Source organism: Cupressus sempervirens, chromosome 9 (assembly GCF_028749045.1).
Source record: "Cupressus sempervirens isolate cs-2001-9-10 chromosome 9, ASM2874904v1, whole genome shotgun sequence".
NCBI classification, from domain to species: domain Eukaryota; kingdom Viridiplantae; phylum Streptophyta; class Pinopsida; order Cupressales; family Cupressaceae; genus Cupressus; species Cupressus sempervirens.
Window position 1 is genome coordinate 599735269 of NC_143126.1, and position 21080 is coordinate 599756348.

The 21080-nt window shown below is 37.3% G+C and overlaps 1 protein-coding gene across 1 annotated transcript in view; it reads left to right on the forward strand.

Annotated features, from left to right (window-relative positions):
• Positions 1–21080, forward strand: part of LOC149540109 (protein translocase subunit) — a 62822-nt gene that overhangs the window by 22113 nt on the left and 19629 nt on the right. The gene's annotated exons all lie outside the window — the stretch shown is intronic.

Consider the following 21080-nt stretch of genomic DNA (forward strand, 5'->3'; position numbering starts at 1 on the left):
CTACTGCAATCATCAACAAACAACAGAAAATACCTAGACCCAAGAATAGGAGTGGCCATAGGGCCGCAAATATCGGCATGTACAAGCTGAAGTACCTGAGAAGCTCGCCATGAATCGCCACTGGTGAAAGGTGTGTGATGTTGCTTCCCAGCCTGGCATGCATCACAAACTCCAAGCTGTTGAGTCTGAATCTTTTGGAATCTAAGAACAAGCTCATCTCGAGCAAGCTGTGAGAGATAATGCACATTTAAGTGCCCATATCGTTGATGCCAAAGTGTGCTGATAGAAGACCATCAAGCAGCCATAGCTAAGTCTTGAGAATCATCAGAATTAGTAAGTCTGACAAGACCATGATCCTCAAGACCCACTGCAATGGTAGACTTAGTCCCCTGATCAATGATGGTGCACTAATGTGAACTGAAGGTGACTACCAAGTGTGGAGAATGTCGCAGCAACTGACTGACTAAGAGTAGGTTTAGTTCCATCCCTGGAACGTAGTACACATCAAGGAATATGAGATTCCTCCCAACGGATTGAATTTGAATGTTGTCTTTGTCAACAACTGTGTACTCTTCTCCGCCACAAAAAATAACAAAGTCTGAATAATGCTGGTAGTCAGTAAACCAGTATCTGTAGTGACTGAAATGACGAGAGGCACTTGAATCAATGTACTAGGTAGATGACTTTACACGATCTACAGGTCTTTTAGCCATGAAGGCGTAAAAGGCAAATTCAGCTTGCTCAGTGTACTTTGCACTGTTCGCTTTGGGTTGCGAACCTGATTGCTTAGACTGTGCAACTAAATGTTTCTAACATTCAACCTTCATGTGTGCAAACTTGTGGCGGTAGTTGCATTGAATGTTCTTCTTTCGAGAACCATTTGATGTTGGAGCAGAACACTTCTATTGAGATGGCTGCTGAAACTTGCCTTTATCCTTCTGAAAGGATTTTGTAGCAAAGACTTGCTTTGTGGAGGTAGAACTGGAGTTGCTACCGAACTGTTGTTTCCATCGATCTTGTTGAAGCAGTAGGGTGTAAAGATTAGTGAACTTCAAATCAACACCAGAAGATGTGATGTTGAGAGTCTCGATAAAATGGTCATAGGACTATGGTAAACACCGAAGAGTGATAACTACAACATCCTCTTCCTCCATCTTGCGACTGATGGCAAGTAATTGATCACAGATTTCCTGAATCTGATTCAGGTGTGCCTGGAGCGAGGTGCGCTCATCCATGACAATAGAAAACAAAGTGTTTTTCAGAAAGAAGGCTCTGCTTTTGTCAGAAGTCTCATGAAGACCTTTGAGATGTGTTCAGATCTTGGCAGTTATCTTGCTGGATGGAATCTGAGAAAGTTGATCATCAACCACGGATAATTTGAGAAGCATCACCGCCTCTCGATTATTCAAATCCCATGTATCCTGAATAGGACCCAGAGAAGTCGAACACTTCATAACACCCAATACAAGTTGATTAGTATTTTGATATTCAAAAATTGCTATGATTTGCTGCTTCCAAGTGCCATAATTTCAACCATTGAATTTGCAGTTGTGCTCGAGCAAAATGTTTGTCAAAGATGTCATGGCACGTTTTTCAATGAAAAATTGTGAAAATTTGTGAAGGCACATTCTTCGAGGCAAAACGACGGAAGGCCCAAAAAAATTGGAGAGTGACCTAGAAGAGAGCTCGAAAAATCTAGAAGGAATATGGTGTTGTTTTTTGGATCCGTTGGCTCAAAAATCAAGGCACGAATATCGATGCACCCAGAAAAATGATGACAACCTAGTTGAGCTCTCGAAAACACCACCAAGAGTCTGATCAATTTTTTTCGAGCCCAAAAATTAGGGTTTGAAAGAAAACCCTAGCTAGTGGCCATTAATGGTAAAAAATTGTAGAAATAATGAGATTTGCTGATAAAAATGCTGAGTTTTCTTCAAGGATGGATGAACATGATTGGATAGTGTTAAATGGACACCAAAGAAATGGTGTAGCAGTTGAAAGTTTGAAGAATCGAATGCAAAAACCTGTTTGCAAAAAATGACACATTTTTCCCCAAAAACCATTATGCACAACAACGGTGTCTGCAACACAAAAGGCGAGATAGCAGAGAAAATTGCGGTTTGTAGCAGTGCCGAATTCCTCAGCCAGCAAAAACAAGAGCAGTAAAAAACATGAGTTTGTTAAAAAATTGCGATTTTTGGAGGGTTGACTGCTTTGAAAAAACAAAAAATCAGATGGGATGCAAGCTTGTTTTCAGTCATGAATTCAAGATCATGCAATCTTTAGACAAATTCGATAATTTGTTGTTGATGACTCTCCAAAGATCCGAACAGAAACGCTAGCCGGGTTTTTGTTCAATCAAGAAAACTTTGAAATTATTTCAAAATAATTTAACAAATAATTTCAAAAAGAAATTATAATTTTTTTGAAATAATTTGAAGTATTGGCTCTGATAGCATATTATGAAAGTAATTGGTAAAATACTTGCTTGTTATTAACAGAGACCAAAAGGTCAACTTATACAAAAGAATAAAATGATTTTTCCTTAGGAAATGATCATAAAGAATAGAAACATTCTCTTCTAACAGAGAAAGCTTAAAAACGAAAGCAAACTAAAGCTAACTAGATATTTACAATAGATAACCATTAACTAATAATAGACAAACTTATCTATTATCGTAATAAACCTTCCTATAGTTTCATGGATATTTCTTTGAGATAAAGTAGGAATATGAGCTTTCCACATATTAAGATCAGGATTACTGCATGAGACATATATACCTTAAATGCTGTGGCCTTTTCTTGGAATGGTTTTATATTCTTTGGGATCACTTTTCAGGTTTTTGCAACTAGTAACTAGCCCAATCAAATAGTTTCTAGAAATATCCTAAAATTCTGTTCCTTCCAATGTGGGGTGACTATCATAAAAGTAAGTGCTTGTTCTAGTCATCTCATTTGTTGTATTTTCCAATATTAAATATTGCTCTTCAAATAGATCACTGTGAGTGTCAAGTTTAGAACCATCTTTTTCACCAATATTCGGACAATCTTGGAGATTTTCCTATTGGGTTGTCCACAGTATGAATATTTATTTGTGTGAGGAAATTCAATTCCCTTTTAAGCCTCCTAAAATTGGTTAGCGTGAAGTATAACTTCCATTTGATTTTATTAACCTAAGAAACCTTATTGGTGGATTTCAGATCAGCTATAGATTGAGGAAGATCCAAGGTGATTTTCTATCTACACTTGACTTATTAAAAAATGTAAAACGTAGGAGCGTTATACTTATGCACTATAGATGGTATTATTTGTCTTGGAATAGTGGTGTATGTGAATTCCTCTTCTCCTTTTCCAAAGGTAATTTTTTTTTTCTTCCACAATGGAGTCCTTTCATAGATGGGCAGTAGGAATGTGTTCCTATTGTATAATAAGCTTACTTTTCTATTCTATATGAACTTACATGTACGAGCGTGAGTTTGTGGGGAAACGATACAAAGGTTCCATCCAATGATTACCATAATAAGAATATTGGAAATACTGTTTTGTGGCCATTTCCTGTAGCAGCTGAGAGCTTTCACAAGCTATATCTTGCTTAATCCATTCTTATGTACCATGCTTTCTTAGGTGGTTGTGCTAGGTGCAAGTTATGAAACATTATGCTAGTACTTTGGAAATACTGCTCATTCATATATATAGCATACTATTTTCTCCTTGAAAAGCAACACAAAAGATTGGTTTGACCATATTGAATGAGATCATTTATTGTCATGATCTTCAGATTTCTCATTTCATTTTCACCAAAGATCCTGGCAATGAATGCAGACTCGTGATTGTCATTGCTGACATCCAAAATGATTGGAAAATATTGCATCTTCCTTCATGATGAATTATGGGAGTGTTGTGAATACCAGGATCCCACTCTTTTGTGCAAAGTTGATTTTGTATTTGAGGGAAGGAGTCTAGGTGTCCTTCACTGCAGGTTATATCTTCACTTAAGTTAGCATCAATCTCCCTGGGGTGACTATCCACTTTAACTTCAAGTGTTATGGGATAACAATGTGGTGAATTCGTTCATTGTGCTTCAATGTCCATGCTGGTCAATTCTATAGGTTTAACTAAATCTCCTTTTCATGACTACAAACTAACCCATCAACAAGCCTATTCGTCTTGGAACAAGGGATTTTGCATGCTTCCCTGGTCAATTTCCATGTAGTTATGTATCATTGTGGTTTTGTCTTGATAAACTGCATTTCCTCCTCATGGAGGTCAATCTTTTTGACAAATGTTTCCTCAGAACTGCATAACTAATATCTTGCCTATCAACATCACGTGGTCCAATCATTTCCATACCCTGCAAATCATTTTTACATGGAGTAACTACTTTAATTCCTGAAAGTTGGATGGATGTTTCTTGGACATCATTTGCAATTATTGAAATGTCTTCTACACACAACCTTGGCCCCTTTTCTTTGGTTTTAGCAATTTCTTGTGATTCTGTTTCTAACTTTTCTTTTGTTATAACTAATGATTCTTTTGGATCTTTCTCATTGACCTCCTTGGTGGCCATTTTTCTTATGCATTCATATAGATCTCTTCTGTTGGGATATTGGTAACCAAGTGCCTCCAAGTTCAAAGGAAGTGCAAGAATTTTGCATGATTGTACAAACTATGATATTTGTCAACAATTTTGGGGGCCTCAATTTTGTACAATAACTCTTGAAGAAGGTCCATATTTTCTTCCCTTATTCGACCTTTAAGTCTCGGTTGACTCGAATGTATCCATCATTTTTGCTTTACCTGGCAGGCTGGCAGGATTGCCACTCTCTAATACCATTTTTAATTTCCTGTTTTAGAAAATTTCTTTTTTCTGTTTTCTTTTGAACAATATTTCTAACCAAAACTTGATAATTGTATTTCTATGTTGAAACATAACTCAATAAAATTAATGAATTTCATTATAATACTCAAGTCTCAGTTTTATCAACATAATTCTGAAAATAGACTCATCTTCATTTTCTGTCAGAATCTCCTTCCTATTTGCAGCTATTTTCCTTCAATATTTGTCCTGGATATCTACTCAAATGATGAGTTTTCAACTTTTTATCCAATAACTTGATGGGAGAAGTGAGGGTTTTTGACCTGAAGTCTCTAAATTCCTTCAAGGGTTTTCATCTTTTTTGGCTGTAATATTTACTTGAAAAGTCTATATTTTTCAAAATCCACGTCTCTTCTTGTTTGGTCATTCTTTTATACCCTTTTCCTTCGGAATAACTCTTAAAGTGCTCCTTGATAAACATAATAATAATTATTTTTATCTGTAATATTACAGATGCTAATAATAGTGAAAAATATTAAAACCCCAACAAATTTTTTTAGGCAAAAATAATGAACCCTACAGATAAAGGAGAAAAAATTATAAAAAACCTAAAAATATTTTTTTAATGGGAAATAATTTTAAACCCCAGAAAATCCACAACTTGAAATCCAATTTTCAGATTTAGGGTTTTACGCCAAAAAACTGCTGCATAACCATAAATAATATTTACTAGAAAATATTATTAAAACCCACAGAATTTTTTTTGTGAAAAATAATTAAAACCGTACAAAATTGTTTTTGAAGAAGAAAGTCACGAAAATCCATCAGATAATTTTTGAGGAAAAAATTATTAAAACCCACCAAATAACTTCTGATGAAAAATTAGTAAAGGCCTACATATAATTTTTCTTACAAAAAAACAAAAAACAGAACAGAGCTCCATCACAGCCAACAAATCTGCAGAAAATAGCGAGCTTTCAAACTGCATCAGATTACAAATTGACACCAGAGGTTGAATTTTAGTTTTATTTCTTCGCAATTTCTGGACATGGATTACAAAAATAAAAAGCCTTAAAAAATTCTTCATGATTCTGGGCCCTCCCACGAGGGAGTCAAACCCAGACCAACTCCCACTCTTGAAACTTAAAAAATGGGAATTAGATTGCATCAATAATGCACAAATAAATAGAGTTTTACAGATGCTAATAATAGTGTTAACTGAAAAACAGGCTGTCTAAATTAAAAAAACGTCTAAAAATAGACCAAAATTTGAAAACTAAGAAATAAGGCTAAATGACATTAACTAAGGTTCTAGAAGAACGAGCTAAATTTAGCAAGAACCTAGGATATAAAAAATAGTTTAATAAATTTTTCCACAAAGGAAACCGCATTTCTCTGTGTCGTTGACTGACATGAATTACAGGAGTATTTTCAATGCTATAGAAACAAACTGTGATTAGTTGAAATACAAAAACCAAAGAAAATCAGAGATGCTGTAAGAAATGGTATCCTAACATCACGCGGTTGCCTTAAGAGCTCCTAGACTATTATGTGGTCACTTTTAACTTTGCTCACCTTCAAACATATTAAGTGACCTCCTTGATTAATATTACTTTGAAACAAAGAGGGAATATTGAAGGGAGCTAAGTCACAAGATATGCTGAATTTCATTCATGAAGTTCGAATTTCAGTGAATTTTTACCCTTTCCCAACTTCATACGAATTTTAAGATATTTAATATAAAATTGTTATTAATAATAATAATATTTTATATAAAAATAATATTGAGTTATTTAGTTTAATTATTTTGCAATGTCAAAACTATTTTGACAATTTTGTGGATATATTACTTATATTAAAAAAATAAACAAATGTATTTAAGTTAAATTTAATGTCAATTTTTTTCCGAATTTTATGATCGATGAACCTTGTTGGCTTAGGAAGGAAGCAGAAGGGAGCAGCTGATATATATTTTTAATCTTTAATTCATATGTTTTCATTGATTATAAAACAAAGCAAATTTAGTAACCGGTGTTAGTGATTTTATCAACTACCCATATAACCTCCAAAAAACTTTGCTACAAACAGCCAAAACCCCACACCCATTAGCATCAAAATGTGCCTTTTATCCACCAACCCACACCATAAATTTGAACTGCTGGCTCAAGAAAGATCATACTCTTATCAAAACAAGCATATAAGACCCTGTAACATTCCTTTACTTGCTACACATATATCAAGGACATGTTAGGGTTGGAGGGGCATTACATTGGGTGTTCTTATATATCGTGTTGTTTTCATTTTCATACACGAAAGACAAAATTTAGGTCAAACTTGCTAAACAAAGATAAAAACAGAAAAGAATACATGAACAATTGTGAGGCTATTCACAGGGCTTTATCACTACAACAAGAGGCGGAATGAAAAATACGGTTGAGGAGACTTGTCACGGAAGGATTGGTAGACAAAAACCGAATGGGTATTACGAAAGGCAAAGAAGTTGAGGGAAAACACCGCCAAGAGTACGATAGAGAGGAACATCGTCAAGAGTACGACAGGGAAGACTTGATTGAAGAGAGTAGGAACTAGTTTGGAAATTTAACCCTCACGCTACGCTTAGAGGCAAGGGAATCCTGGAGGAACAAAGGGGAGGAGGCCGAAGACAAGATCATTGAGGACACAAGTGCTGCTAGGAGTTGCAGAGGGACACCGAGGCATGGTAGTCAACACGACTCATTAGGGAACAATCTACATAGTCTAGGAGTGCAACCAACTAGAGGTAATATAAGTAGAAGGATGACGACACCTAAATAGAAACTACCAAAATTTACTAGTGATGGAAAGGATCCCATTAGACACTATTGTACATCTGAGACAACTAGGTCGACGAATGGAGTAACTGACAAAGATTAATGGGCCAACAGTTTCTAGCGACCCTACGTAGAGTTGCCATTGATTGGTACTCCGAAATGGCAAACAAAAATCAATACCTGGGATAACCTGAGGAAGGAATTTCAAATTGAGTTTTGCTTGCTTTAGGACAATAATAAAATAGTTGTCAAAATCTAAAGTACGAAGCAAGGGAAGAACAAAAGCATAAGAGCTTACAATTGAAGGCTGAAGGAAGTACTTGGAAAGATGTACAACCAACTGGTAGATGGATTAAAAAAGAGGTGGTTTGTGGAGGGATTGAAGCATTCTCTTAGGAAGAAAATGAAGATGGTGTTGCCTAGGTTTGACGTTGATGCGACGATAGAGCCATGAATATTGAAAGTGTTTATAAGACTTCTAAGAAGAAGAGGAGCAATCGTCATCAGAGAGTGATGGCTCATCCAGAGAGCAACAATGATGACGAGTTGAATAAGAAGGTACATGGTCTCCAAAAGGATATGGAACAAATGAAGGGGGAGTTTAAAGCTATGAAAGGGAGTGTAGGTAGAAGTGATGAAGGGGATCTGTGGTGCACTTACTGCAAGTGAGTACACAAAGGGTTCTTGTCCTAGAAAAGCATTATGTAACATCTGCCAAGCAATGGGTCATTCTACTAAGGAATACCCATACAACATGAAGATGACGAGCCAATAAGTGCTCTTTACATAGGAACAACTGTCCACCTTTGGGGTAAAGAACACCTCCCAACAAACAAACAAACAATGCATCATATCTTGAGATGTAAAACAACTGTCGCAAAGGGAGAGAGAATAATGACAATAGTAGCAAATGTTAGATACAGTATGATTCTAAGGAACAAATGATGATCCAATGTCAGATGTGCAACCGTTGGGGTCACTTCGCCCGAGAATGTCAAAAGGACACCACAAAAGCCGTGTTGGTGGTGTGGACACAAAGACCATGAGAATTTGAACTGCTTGAAACCCAACTTTAATTTTTCTCAACATTGAGAGAAGCATGGGTGAAGAAGAGGTACTAGTTGTCAATCGTGCCCAAGCGAAACAAGCAACATACCCCGACCCCCTTACCAAGAAGAAGAGGTTACGAGAGACCTGAGAAGAGGTTGAGAAAGCAATGAAGGTACAAAAGGAGACACATGAGAAGGCGACCACTTTTGGGTGGATAGAAGCAAAGCATATCATATTAAGGCAAATGTTACAAATGAAGGTATCCGTCAAAGCACATGACCTCCTTCATAGAATTCCTTAGTTGCAAACAACACTGTTGAGTTCCATCTTCGTACTACCTTATATGTTTATGGCGGGTCTGCAATGATCGACACCTTGCAGTAGTAGAGATGGGCATCCTTAGAACTATTATGACGGATATCACTATGGATGATGGGTTTGGGTTAAATGTCCTTCTGAAGGAGATATGGGAGAAACTCGAGAAACCAACTCTGTGGCCTCCAACCTTCAATTTACTGGGTGCATTCCAACAAGGAATTAAACCCCTTGGGACATTAATGGTCCAATAGGTCACTATAGGACGCAACCATTCGTGTTGGACTTTGTGGTGATTTTCCTTAACAAGAAAGGATGTCACACCATTCTCGGCAAGGGATGGTTGGTAATAACGAGGGTTGATTACAATTGGAAGAACTACCTCTCAATGGAGAACGGAGGGCAAAAGTTGGTCATCGACCTTCGTGTCCAGTCGGTGAGTGAAGAGATCGTAACTTCCTTGGAGTTTGAGTTTGATATTGAGCATGGTGGACTGGACAAAGGAAGGAACCGAATGGAGCCTAGCTTCAAAGGTGTTCTAGAGCTCGAGGAATGTTCAGATGATGAAATAGGCTTGATGAATTGACTCTTCCACTGGTAGATGGAAGACTGCGAGTTATTTCATAGTTATATGCTCGAGGTGGAGGAAGTAGAACAAGTGTCAGAGAGAGATGTGTTTCCTCTAGAGTATGGGGAGTACAAAGAGGGGGAGGCCCATGTGAATGAAAGCTCAATCCACAAATTTGATGTCAAGAGACCAATCAAGTATGAATAATTGTTTTGCAGATCATCAACCTCGAGCATGAGGAAAATTCACACAATATATTGGTTTTGGGTGATTGGAAACCCGTGCTTAAGGTTGCAACATTCAAGATCTTTCTAGAATACATGGATTTATTCACATGGACTTATAAAGACCTCAAGGGTGTATTGCCAGAGTTGTGCATACAACACATTCCTCTAGTACCTAGAGCCATACTCATGCAGAAAAGGCCTTGTAAAATGAATACAAACAATGCAATGAGGGATAATGGAGATTGAACGTATACTCGATGCAAGGATTATTTTGAAGGTAGAAACAAGTGTATGGGCGTCCCCAGTTGTGTTGTCATTGAAAAAAGAGGACAACCAAATTAGGATTTGCATTGGCTTTAGGTTCCTTAATGCAGTCCTGGTGAAGGATCCCGTCCTCATCTTGTTAACAAATACAATCTTGGAGGAGGTTGTCAAACACAAAATGTACTCGTTTATGGATGGGTTATCCAAATATAACCAAATATCTTTTGCAAAGGAGGACAAGTTGAAAACATCCTTTGTGGTAGAGGATGAAGTGTGTGCATACAACCAGATGCCCTATGGTCTATGTAATGCACCAGTGACGTTCCAAAGATTAATCCTCCACTTCTTCAAGAAGATATTGGTAGGGAATTTCCAAGACTTACTTGACGACAAGTCAATCTTTAATAGGCAAGACACACACTTGGCAACACTACGAGAATGCATGGAAAGGTGTTGGAGACCAAGGTTGGCAATCAGCCTGAAAAAGTGCATGTTTATGGTCCCACAAGGGAAGTTGTTGCGTCATATCGTTTGCAAGGCTAGATTAAAGACTGATCCGGACAAGGTTAGAATAATCATTGAGATGTAGGATCCCACAAATGTCACAAGGGTTAAGTTTGTTTTGGGGCATATTGGCTTCTATAGTCAATTTATGAAGAACTTTACCCAAGTCTCCCACCCTATCGACATGTTAACACTGAAGGGAGAACCCTATGTTTGGGGCCGAGATCCTCATTTGCAAATTTGGCAAGACTAGTCAAGGCACCAATTTTGGCATATCCCAATTAGGACAAGGAGTTCCATGTGCATATGGATGCTTCAAATTTTGCAATTGATGCAAATCTAGTGTAGGTGGCTGATCACAGCTTAGACCACACTGTTTATTTTGCTAGCAAGATGCTGTTAAGGGCAGAAAAGAATTATAGCATGACGGAGTGGGAGGCACTCAAAATTGTTTATGGTGTACCAAAGTTCAGACATTATTTTCTGGTGACACTGTTCACATTCTATGTGGACCTCTAGACACTGATGTACCCAGTGAATAAACCAATTACAAGGGAGGGTGAGTTGATGGTTGTTGCTGTTACAAGAATTTACCTTCACTATTGTCGTGCAGTGTGGGAAGAGCCACGTCATTGTAGATCAGCTCTCTTAGATTAAGTCTGGAAAGCCGCTGGAAGGAGTTAATGATGACTTTCTTGACACCCACTTTTTTCACATTGCAATCTTGTTGGAGTGGTGTAAGAGCATTGGGGAGTCCTTGTCAACCTTGTAGTTTCTGAGGGACATGTCATTGGGCAAGTGACAAAAGTTGGTACTTAGAAGCTGCACCTTTCAGTTGATTAATGGTTTGTTATACAAAATGGGTCCCAATCAAGTATCGAGGAGATGTGTCATGGAGGAGGAAGTCCAAAGTGCTTTAAGAGAGGCACATGAAGGGTCAACCAGAGGATACATGGGATTAAACACAATTGCACGAAAGGTGTTACTTGTTGTATTGTGGTGGCTTACTCTATACAACAACACCAAAGAGTGGGTCATAAGTTGTGATACCTGTCAGAGAGTGGGAAAAAATTGAAGTGAGATTTTTTGTGGCTCAATCCTTTTCAGCCACAATAACTTTTGAGCATTGGGATTTGGACTTTGTCGAACCTTTGAAGACAAGTAGGGTTCGAAGTGGCGGTATATCGTAGTGCGATGAAATACCTAACAAAATGGGTGGAGGCATGGGCTTTGCCAGATAACTCGACAGTGAGCACAATGAGGTTCATATATGAGCAAATAATTATAAGGTACAACATCCCCATCTAGTTGACTAGTGATAGAGAAAGTCACTTTGTGAACCATGTCATCCGACTACTCACAATAGAGGTCAAGATTTTTCATTCATTATCATGTCCATATTATTCCTGAGTTATTGGCCAACCGAAAGTTACAAACAAGATCTTGGTGTCGGTAATATACAAATCGTATAGAGTAGAGCAAGTCAATTGGGAATAGTTATCGTCTATACTCTAGGCATACCAGACAACTTACAAAGTGATGAAGGGACAAACACCATGTCAATTGATGTAGGGGTAGGAAGGCATTGTTGTTGGAAATGATAGGTATTGATAGGGGTGGGGGTGGGGGTTAATTAGTACTCTATTTGAACTTGAAACCTTAAACTTGCAATCAAATAAAATTTCAACACTTAATGTAACAAATAACTAAAATGTAAAATAACTATGTAATAAACCATAAACCATTCATGTACACATAACACATTGATTTTTGGTCTCGCAAAAACCCTTGGTCTTAGGGAAAAATTGCGGCGGGGACAACACATACAACTTTTCACTGCAGTAGAAAAGATTGCCCTGATAGGAGCTACAAATGTCACTTTTTGAGTGACTCACTTTGTTAGAAGCAAGCAATCAAAAATCAGAATCGGCAAGGCCTACTTGAATCGTGAATCACCTATGAATCGACAAAGTGAAAAAATCCTTGAAATTTAAAGATTTTAACAATTAAAAATATATTTCATGCACCCTTTATTGAGTATAACTTAAACACACTATAATATCATCAAATAGAAGCTAAAGCCTAACATACATAAACAAGGAACATAAACAATAAATCCATCACATATGTAAAAAAAATGGTTTTTTTTACCAACTTGACAATTTTTAGGGTGGACTTTGCCGATTTTTGGCAATTTTTTACAAAATTCGCCAAGTTAGGCGATTCAAGCGATTTTTGCCACAAAAATCAGCGATCCGATTTGTTGACTCAAACCGTTTCATTTGACTCTTTGATCTATGTAACACATTTTACTTTTTGTGTATAAGATTCAATGAATCTAACTCCTTCATGATCGCTCTGTTGATTAATCAAAGCTAGTTAACTTCACATGATCGCTGTCTTGACCAGTTGGTGCTATACACCGCTTATACTTGTTTACCGCTCACTATCTAGTTCACCTGCTCATTTCTTTGTTTACTTCTTGCTTTCTACCTTTACTGCTAGAATGCCTTTATATTGCTCAAATACCTTTATACTGCTTGGTCTTTCTATTTGACGCTTCATCTATTCACCTGTTGTCTTAGCAACTTCCTTTCACCACTAATTATATTTGTTTACCGATTGCTTATGGTAGTTCACCAGTTGGTTTATACTCGTGTACAAAATTAACTTACCTCTGCAATGGTTTGCCAACAATGACAACCATACTTCATAAACTTCATCATCAGTATCAATATGATGATTCTTCAATCAACATTATCCCCCTTTGGCATTGATGGCAAAAACTTTGTTAAAATTTCAAACGTGCAAAACACTTTGCATTTTCAAGTTTTGAAGTTAATTGGTACTTTCTTTCTTTTAACTGTATATATCACCTTTCATACTACTACTGTCCAATCTACTCCCCATTTCTTATTACTCTATTACATATCATACAAATACTACATCTCCCTCTTTTTGGGATTTAACACATGATCTGATTAGGATCTAGGACTATTACAGAGGAATGCTAACTAATTACATAAAGTTAATTTAAAACTTTTAATGAATCAAATTAACGTAATTGAAAAGAAAGAACACAAAATTAAATGACAGAATTAGAAATGAGAGATAGGGACACAACACATTTGATCTTGGAGTTCGTCCGGTAAGGACTACGTTTTTGGGTCCTGCTCCAATAGGGGGACCGATCCAATTAACTCCAAAATCAAGTACAGGTGTTTGCAAAAATCACTCCTTTTAAGTACAACAGCATCACGCTATTCCAAAAGTACGAGACTGATCACTTCACAAATCTCCCTTACTCTCAGCACTTGGACGTTCTCTCCATTTTCGAATGATTGGTAAGAGTCTCCTAACCCCCTTTTCATACAAAAAATTAGCCAAAATAAGGCTATAACAATAAAGTATAAAAATAGGGCCTCTAACTAATTACATTCTGTAAATACCCTTTTACCTATTTAGGAGATTTGGCTTTATCTTATTTTAGGGGTTGAAAAATAACCAAATAACCTTAATTTATAAGGTTGAACGGTTTTTTGCTTCAAAGTTAAATTAAAAATCATCTCTTACCGCTTTAAGCGGCACTAATGGCGCAGTGGTGACCAAAGTCTTGGTTGGCCAGCCGATCAGGGGTTCAAATCCTGCTGGTGGCCAACCTTCCAACGGCTTAGGCTTTTTTTCTAATGTTTAAATAAAACATGGCGCTCGAAAAATTCAAATTCAAATGCATGGTATAGTGGCAATTAGTTTCCACTTGTAAAAGGGTAGTTGTGGGTTCGAATCCCACTAAAAACTCTTATATCATGCTAATATCATCGAAATTAAATTTTTTACTTGAATTTCAAACTGTTATATCTTTCACATACGAACTCCGATTTTGACGAAACGAACGCCGCTAGAAAGCTCTCGACGAGATCTTCAATTTGAAATCCATTGTTGACCCCTTTTGAGATGATTATTTTTTTCACCTTTTGGCGACCTCTATACCTAGTTTGACCAAATTTTGACTGGCCATAACTTTTGCATACGGACTCCGTTTTGGTCTGTTTGAATTGCATTGGATTTAGAATTTCGAAACTTTAACATGGTGTTGATTTTTGGAGTTTTTGAGATATTTCAATTTTTGGTGAAAATATCCTCCAGATCAATCCTCTCCACTGAGGAGCTTTTGGACCTCTGAAAGTTTGGATTACTTGGAAAGTAGGTGAGGGTATAGTTCCCTCACTTTACCTATCTCCATCCATCTTGCCTTGCTTGGATGCATCCCCTTCAATCCCACTCGGAGGTATTCAACTGGTCCTCTTCGTGAAGTTCTGACATTCCTGTCTAGGATAACATCTTCTGGCAATTCTGACATATACTTTGGTGAAAGATCATCAACTGATGGAACCTAAACACTGATGTCTTCATCGAAGATTATTGGAGGCTCATACAACTTCAGATTCTCAATATTGACAACTGAGTAAATTTACATGTATGGAGGAAGATTAAGGCGGAAAGCATTGGTACCGATCTTTTCCAAGATCTCAAAAGGACCATACTTGATAGGCTTGAGCTTCCTTCCTTCACCTTGCATTCTTTCCTTGCTGATATGTAACCAAACTTTGTCACCAACTTGGAAATGGTGATCAATGCAATGCTTATCATGGCGAGCCTTGTATTTTGCCTAGCTCTGCTCCAATTGTGCTTCTACTGCCTGATGGATTGCTTGGACCTTATGGATGAACTTTAAATCCCTTTCTGCATCATGGCGTTCATCGATAATATCGTCCTTCCCAAAAGCAAAATCCATTGGTGTCTTAGGTAAATAATCGAAGCAAGTCTCAAAAGGAGACCTCTTTGTAGAAGAGTGTCCCACATGGTTGTAAGCATGTTGCACATAATGAAGATTTTCATCCCACAACTTAGGATGCTTACTGCAGTAACCTCTAAGTAGATGAACCATTGTCCTGTTGACTACCTCTGTCTGTCTGTCGGTCTGCAGATGGAAGGCTATACTTTTCTTTAGCTTGGTATCCATGAGTTCCCACAAAGATGACCAAAATTCCCCCAAGAATCAAGAATCTCGATCGAATACAATAGAAGTGGGTAACCCAAAATGAACCCATACATTGTGAAAGTACAAATGAGCTATCAGTTCAGCAGTAACTTGCTTTTTACAAGGCATTAAAATACACATTTTGCTGAACTGATCAACTACTACATACAACTAATCATGACCCTTCCTAGACATGGGTAAACCCCCCACAAAGTCCATAGACATGCTTTCCCATGGATGGGATGGTACAGGTAATGGTGTGTACAAACCCAATTTCCTATTACTTGGTTTGCTAGTTGCACACATTACACATCCTTTTATATACTTAGTGACAATTTCTTGCATACGAGGCGATTAACAATATTTCTGGAATTGAGCCAATGTCTTATTTACCCCGAAATGTCCTGCAATCAAAGAAGTATGTGCTTCCTGTTCATCTTTAGGAATGCATAGTTTTCCCAAGTGGTACAACAAATTATCTTGCACATAGTAATCTTTCTCTTCTACATGTTTACCCTGGATTAAAGCTGCATAGATATCCTTAAAGTTCTCATCATTAGCATATTGTTCCTGAAAACTTTCATGAACCATAGAACTATTCTGAAGGATTATCAAAGAATTCATAATAGGAGGTCTAGAGAGCATGTCTGCTACTTTGTTATGGACACCTTTCTTGTACTTAATCACCAAATGAAACTGTTGTAGGAAACCCATCCACCTAAAGTGCCTATTTTGTTGCAACTTAGATTGTGAGTGCAAATATTGTAGTGGCTGGTGATCAGTGTGGATTACAGTTTCCTTTCCCATTGAGTAGTGCTTCCATTTTTTAACACTCTAAACTAAAGCATAAAGTTCTTTATCATAAGTGGGATAGTTACTTACTGCTCCTGAAAAAGTTTCAGAGTGGTAGTAGACTGGTTTACCTCCTTGGATGAGTACAACTCTCATGGAAAACTCGCTCGCATTTGTCTCAATCTCAAATGGTTGATGTAAATCAGGTAGAGCTAGAATTGGTGCAGTGCTCAACTTTTCCTTCAAAGTGTCGAAAGCCTTCTGTTGCGGACCTCCCCATTGAAATGTTGCCTTTGTACTGGTTAATGCATGCAATGATGATGCAATGTAAGAGAAGTTTGCAACGAACTTCCTCCAATATTGAACTGCACCTAAAAAGCTCCTGACTTCTGTAACTGTACTTGGCTTAGGCCATTTTACAATACATTCAACCTTCGCAGGGTCTACTTTCAATTGACCATCTCCTACGACATAGCCTAAGTACACTAAGGATGTCTTAGCAAATTCGCATTTAGACATCTTTACATATAGTTTTTCTTTTCTCAGTATATCAAATACTTTCTTTACATGAATTACATGATCATCCCAAGACTTATTGAATACAAGAATATCATCTAAATAGACTATGATAAAATCATCAATAAAAGGACGAAAGACATCATTCATGACTTTCATGAATGTAGCTGGTGCATTACAAAGCCCAAATGGCATAACCAACCACTCATAAAGTCCTTGTTTTGTCTTAAAAGCGGTTTTCCAAATATCATTTTCTGCAATTCTTATATGATGATATCCACTACGTAAGTCTAGCTTAGTGAAATAAATTGCATTTTTCAATTGATCAAGTAAATCATTAATTCTAGGAAGAGGGTACTTATTCTTTACCGTTATCTTGTTCAGAGCCTTGTAGTCAATCCACATTCTCCAAGTCCCATCTTTCTTTGGAACCAACACAATAAGAGAACCACAAGGAGAAGTACTTGGACGAATAACTCCTTTCTCAACCAGCTCCTGAACTTGCTTTTTGATTTCTTCATTCTGCAAGATTGATAAGCGGTACATGCCGATATTAGAAAGTGGCACATCTTGCTGCAACTGAATCTCATGTTGTATCTCTATCTTAGGAGGTAACCCTTTCGGTTCTTGAAACAAGTCATCATAAGTGGAAATAATCTTGACTAATTCAGCTTTATGTTTTGGATCACATCCTTTAAATGCCTCAGATATTTCATCTTCTTTGGCTTTTACAATCATCAACACAAAATTCTTACTAGAGTTGACTAACCTTTTCATTTGACCAGCATTGACTAATGCCAGATTAGTCTTAACCTTATGTGTTTGTACAATGTATTCAATCTTATCTTTAAAAAGATGATACTTATTTTCCCCCCTATAGAAGATAGCCTGTCGGTCATACAAATAGGGACTCCCAAGTACAAGACCACAAATATCTAAAGGGACTACATTAGCTTCTACCTCATCCACAAAGTTTGTAGTGATCGCAAATCTTAACTTACATTGCTTAGTTACCTGTAATTGTGCATCATCGCAAACCCATCCAAGAGGATATGGTTTTGGATGAGGTGTTGTAGTCAAATTAAGCTTTTTAACAACTTCCTCAGATATCAAATTAACTTGAGAATCCGTATCAAATAATGTATCAACCTTAGTATGCTTGATAACAACTCGGATGTGAAATAATTAATTTCTTTGCTTATCATTCTTAGGAGAAGATTCTTTACTTGTACTTGCACTTATGCTAGAAGAAATTGTAGCTGATGAGAGAGATATACCTTTTCCCTTACCTTAGATTCCGATGGCAACAATCCTTGTTTCATCTCCGGAATCAGATCCAAGATCCTGTTGAACTACAGCAACAGTCTTTTGTTTGCCTTTATTTCCACCAAATCGCTTCGGCCTCTTTTCAGGATGCAACTTCTAGCACTTAGAATCATCATGCCCTTCTTTCTTGCAATGTGAGCATGTGGGTTTCTCACCCTCTTTCTTCACTGTAGCTGTCTTCTTACCCTTTCTTTTGCCTTTGGACTTTTCCTCAGACTTAGATGGCTTTTTATCAGACTTATCAATGAAAGTACCCTTACCTCTTGACTCTAAATGTGTTGCCTGGACACATACTTCATCCAAATTACAAAGATTCAGGACGAGAATAGAATGCCTTAGGTAAGAACAAAGACCACCTATATATTTGAGTAAAGTGTCTTGGGTATACAATGGGACATTTAATGAAATAGCCTTTTTATGAAACTCATGGGTGTACTCCTGGACAGTTTGACCTTTCCCTTTCCTAAAATGTTGCCAGTTCATCATTAACTGCTGCATATGGCCTAGGGGGTAGAATTGCTTCTTTAAAGCACTAACAAATTCTGACCAAGACAGATTGAACTTACCATGTGAAGTTTCATGTCGAGTCCTCTCCCACCAAGTTTGAGCTACACCACCTAACCGAAGAGTGGCTAACTGAATTCTATCAACATCATCTACAAGGTTTTGAACTTTATAGCAGACTTCTACTTGTTGAATCCAGTCATCTATTTTCTCAGCATTTAACTCCCCACAATATTTTGGCAATTCAAACTTTACATCCAACTTAATTCGAGGCTTATGTCCACCCTTAAAAATATTAGAAGACTCAGCATGGGTAGAAGAAGGAGAAGAGGGAGAAGATGGAGAAGAGGCAGGTGTGTTTAGAGGATCACGATCGCCTCCTTTTTCGAGCTGCACGTCTTCGCATCTTTTCTTCTCTTTCTTGTACCAAAACTTCTACCATTGTCTGCAAATTCTGAAGAGTTTTCTGGATACTTCGGTCTTCCGAACCTTGTCCACCACCGTCATCTGCCATTTGTGATGATGGTTTAGTCCTTCGTTTTCCAATCTCAGGATTGTATTCCTCAAGCTTTCCTTCGCCTTTCTCAATCCTAGATCTTGTTAGCATTCAAATCTGCAATACTAGTCATACAATAGCTCTGATACCAAAATTGATCTAATTAGGATCTAGGACTATTACAGAGGAATGCTAACTAATTACATAAAGTTAATTTAAAACTTTTAATGAATCAAATTAACGTAATTGAAAAGAAAGAACAACACAAAATTAAATAACAAAATGAGAAATGAGAGATAGGGACACAACACATTTGATCTTGGAGTTCGTTCGGTAAGGACTGCGTCTCTGGGTCCTGCTCCAATAGGGGACCAATCCAATTAATTCCAAAATCAGGTACAAGTGTTTACAAAAATCACTCCTTTTAAGTACAACAGCATCACGCTGTTCCAAAGTATGGGATTGATCACTTCACAAATCTCCCTTACTCTCAACACTTGGACGTTCTCTCCATTTTTTGAATGACTGGTAAGAGTTTCCTAACCCCCTTTTTATACAAAAAATCTTATAAAAATAGGGCCTCTAACTAATTACATTTTGTAAATACCCTTTTACCCATTTAGGATATTTGGCTCTATCTTATTTTAGGGGTTGAAAAATAACCAATAACCTTAATTTATAAGGTTGAACGGTTTTTTGCTTTAAAGTTAAATTAAAAATCATCTCTTACCGCTTTAAGCGGTACCAATGGCGCAACGGTGACCAAAGTTTTGGTTGGTCAGCCGATCAAGGGTTCAAACCCCGCCAGCGGCCAACCTTCCAACGGCTTAGGCTTTTTTTCTAATGTTTAAATAAAACATGGCGCTCGAAAAATTCAAATTCAAATGCATGGTATAGTGGCAATTAGTTTCCACTTGTAAAAGGGTAGTTGTGGGTTCGAATCCCACTAAAAACTTTTGCCATCTACTGCCCAGCTGTCCTTTTGGAATGGTGATGTCATGCCAACATCATCCAAATTAAATTTTTTACCTGAATTTCAAATTGTTATATCTTTCACATACAGACTCCGATTTTGACAAAATGAACGCCGCTGGAAAGCTCTCGACGAGATCTTCAATTTGAAATCCATTGTTGACCACTTTTGAGATGATTATTTTTTTCACCTTTTGGCGACCTCTGTACCGAGTTTGACCAAATTTTGACTGGCCATAACTTTTGCATACGGACTCCGTTTTCGTCCGTTTGAATTGCATTGGATTTAGAATTTCGAGAACTTTAACATGGTGCTGATTTTTGGAGTTTTTGAGATACTTCAATTTTTGGTGAAAATATCCTCTGGATCAACACACTATACATGTCTCCCCCTTTTTTGGCAACAATGCCAAAGATTGTAATCCAAAACTTTATATACAAGAGTACTTACCCCTTCACAGTTTGTAAAATACAAACTTGAATTCTTCCTTCGCACTGGTTAATAGCTATTCCCATGACTCCTTCGGTGCCTTTAGTGCAATGTGCTAACCATTTAGATTAGATACAAATTTCTTCATGCTATCCATGGTGCTCATTTGAGGTGTGTCAATCAACTCTTCAACTTTCTTCAGATATGCTTGCATGATGTCCATATGTGGAGTTGGAAAACCTTGTAACTCCATCAAATTTGTTCTTATCCTGTCTTCCTCTGCTTTTAGTTCTCTTTCTCTGAATGATAATTCTCTCATCTTTGCTGTGTGTTTCCATCATTAATGTATTCAATGGGTCTAATTGACTGACAAGTGTAGCCAATTCACCTTTAAGCTCTGCTAGTTTAGCCTTTAACTCTGCAGCAAAGTTTTTAACAATAGATTCTTT